Source organism: Macrobrachium nipponense, chromosome 6 (genome assembly GCF_015104395.2).
Source record: "Macrobrachium nipponense isolate FS-2020 chromosome 6, ASM1510439v2, whole genome shotgun sequence".
NCBI classification, from domain to species: domain Eukaryota; kingdom Metazoa; phylum Arthropoda; class Malacostraca; order Decapoda; family Palaemonidae; genus Macrobrachium; species Macrobrachium nipponense.
The window spans coordinates 34,747,476-34,750,879 of NC_061108.1; the positions used below are offsets into that span (position 1 = coordinate 34,747,476).

The window sequence follows — 3,404 nt, forward strand, 5'->3', positions numbered from 1 at the left end:
ACCTTGGCGTTACTTCCAATTCACCCAACTTTTGCGTATCCTCGTACACATTCCTTGTAGGTACTCACCAAGTTCACTCCTTCCACATCCCACTCAAATCCTTCAAAACCAATTACTCCCTCATTCTCACTACTACCCAACAACCTGGAAACGATTTATGGTCCATCGAATAAACTGTGGTGCTCAGTAAAAAAATCTGTCATGTCCACTTCCAAGTGATGCCCTGGTGTTTTTTCTGAGAGATTTAATCTTGGAGGCCGACTCTGAGATTAAAGAAGAGGTATTACCCTCAGTGAAACTTAAAGCACACAAAGTTAGGGCAGTGGCCACTTCACTTGTTTTCAAACATAACTTGTCCCTTTCCTCTATCATTCAAGCTATTTACTGGAAGTGCAAGTCTGTGTTTGCATCTCATTACTTGTGCGAAGACGAAACTACTTATGAAAATTGCAGTACCTTGGGTCCATTTGCAGTTGCTGGCATGGTGTTAGGAAAGGGAGTATAGGAAGTATCCATTCCATCCTTTACTCTTTGCATTGGAATAAGGGTGTCAAGTCTTAGGGGAGCCTGAGGCTAATATGCACTTGGAGTGCCAACCAGATTTTTGTTTTATAATGATTGGGTAGTGGTTTTAATTTTGGTTTAGGTGACTACTTTGTTTACTCTGGTTGTTTTGTGTTACGGTAATGAGCAAAGAGGGGCTGGCAACATTTTAAGACTTTGCTAGCCATTGGAAAGGTCCTTTGTTGCAAAGACCCCACTGAAGTAGCAGGCAAACCTCAGCTATACCTCTATGTCGCTACCAGTTGAAGTGATTGCTAACCAGAGGCAGTATTTTCGTGCAGCAGCTCTCTTACTAGGTAAGGAACCAACAGGGATTTCATCAATGCTAGCACACTTTTCTATTCTTATTTCATTACAGAGCTTAATATATTAGAGTATATCTATTCATGCATCTCACCACCTTCAATGTGGGATTCTGCTATGTAATTACTTGGTAAGTTGCTTATTATAAAAATTATATTTTTATATAAGAGAGGTATATATATATATATATATATATATATATATATATATATATATATATATATATATATATATATATATATATTATATATATATAGTATTTACCAAGTATAATTACATTGATTAGAGCCCTCCCTCCTTCCCTCGCATGGACAGGAAGAGCTTAAACAAATTGAAGCTCTGCTAAGTTGATTCCTCTCTTACCTGGAAGGTGGGCAGGGTTAGTTGCCCAGCCAAATCAAGTAGCACTACTGCGAATGTCAAAATTGTAGCTGCCGAACAAGTTGAAACTGTAGCTATGTAATTACTTGGTAAGTGTATATATGCGCTGAATTTTTATTCATACACCGGGAAATTGATAAGGTTAATTGAAATATTAAGAAAAATTAAGTAATTTATTGTAATTGAAAACTGTCCTATCATCCAGGTGCTGATGCGGCAGCTAATACACAAAGTTGATCATCGTGAAGCTTGGGGGAGCCGCAGTAATTCAGCCACTTCCAAAATACCTTAAGATATTACCAAATACCTAATTAAACACTACACAATTATCGTATGCATATATCTAAATTTAATTATGAGCATGTGCAGCACGTAATAACACTTGGCAAGTTGCATACCTTGGAAAATCTAAATATATATATATATACCAACAGTCCAAACTGACGTCCACGTAGTACATAATACATGATATCCCTGGAAGGGTACGAAACCTCGTATTACAAATATGCAAGGTATGAAAAACAGATGCTTAAATGAAAATACTAAAAAGTAAGTGATGGTAATTGGAAGGCATTTTTATATGGGAAAGCATTATCCCTCCAAATGATTTCGGATTGACAAACAAAACTCCCCCTGAGTTTTACAGACCCACCGATATCATCCTGGGACGAAGGCGAAGTACGTGTAGAGTGAGAGACTGCGATGAAGGAATGCTTCTTCCTGGCTGGGTTTAAACGGCGATTACATGTCGAAAGGAATAGTCGTCGTCACTTCAAAGATATAGCTGTATATCCTTATATAGTCAATAGAGCTCAGAGTATCTGAGTTACGAGACCCTTCGTGATTGAAATCTCCTTCGTAACTGACTTAAGTTTCCGTCAACCTCAGGAAGAAAGCAAAATCATTAGTGGTTGGTTAGGACAGAACCAGAACGGCCGCTGGAAGGCAGTGAGCTGTTAACAACCAAGGGGTTAGTTAAATATTTGAAAACTACGTTAACTGTCTTCCAGTGACCATGCTAATTAAACAAATAAAAAAAAATAAATTCCATATGGAATTTTAGTACAATATAAAACCTTATTTCAATGTAAAAATATATTTCTTGAATGGTGGGAATTGAAATTTCTTAAAAGAAAATAGAATTTTTTAATACAAGGCAATCAGTTTTTTTTGTAGTAGTACTAAGTCCTTAAAGGCATTACATACTTGAAACTACCATAAGAATTTTAACCAAGTTTGACATTTTATTTTTGTAAATTTGAATTTAGGTAAGAATTTTGCCCAAGTTTGAAGATTTTAACTAATTTATTCTTCTAGAATAAGACTGATAAATTTTCTTAATAAAAATTTGTCAAAAAATACTAGAAATATTAACTTCTTTCCACTCCACAGCTTAGATTGGTTAATCTGGACATTTTAGCAGTGATGCTTGGTTGTAATCCTCAGATTTTCAAATGCCATGATTTTACAATGTACTGGAGGTTAAAGTTTGTAAATTGAGAGAAGAGAGTTGTTATTAATTAAAATTATTAATGTTCTTGGGTCCTTATTGAGCAAGTAAGAGCACAGTAAATTGAATGTAACATTTCAGAATATTGTTTGCAGTTTATTTATAAATCAGAGAAGAAAAACAGCTTTTGTTTATGGTAAGGAAAAATAATAATATCTTTTTATTTCAGGTACTCAGTAGATTGTTGCAACCATGACCATGACATTAGGAGTTGATGCTGGTCAGACCCCAAAGTCAAAGGTATGTTTGCTATGTTCAGGAAGAATAATTAAAGTATTTCATAGGGATGGTTAACCTGTCTTTTATTATATATATATATATATATATATATATATATATATATATATATATATATTATAGTCGGTAGGTACTCTGAGGCTACATGCGCCGACCACTGTCTTTGAGACGCGCCCTGTCCCATCAAAACACTAATTCCCTACTGACTCTTAACTTTTCAAACTGAACTTGTTTGGGTCTCAGGTCTAAGCTGATTGGCCTCTTAAAATTGAAACGAGCCAAGGGTCTTCGATGTACGGCACTCATTTGAATCACCCACGCCACGCCACCAACGATCATATGGGCATTCGAGGAATGAATCAGCGATATCTATCTTGATCGTTACTCTTGATCACACATACACACAACA

General features: G+C 35.8%; 1 long non-coding RNA gene across 1 annotated transcript; it reads right to left on the bottom strand.

The window, feature by feature from the left end:
* Positions 1-1,409: 1,409 nt before the first annotated feature.
* LOC135216919 (uncharacterized) lies at positions 1,410-2,920 on the bottom strand. Its single transcript, XR_010314970.1, has 2 exons — positions 1,901-2,920; positions 1,410-1,535 (listed from the first exon to the last, which is right to left on the bottom strand). It is a non-coding gene; the product is annotated as an uncharacterized LOC135216919 (long non-coding RNA).
* Positions 2,921-3,404: the final 484 nt, after the last annotated feature.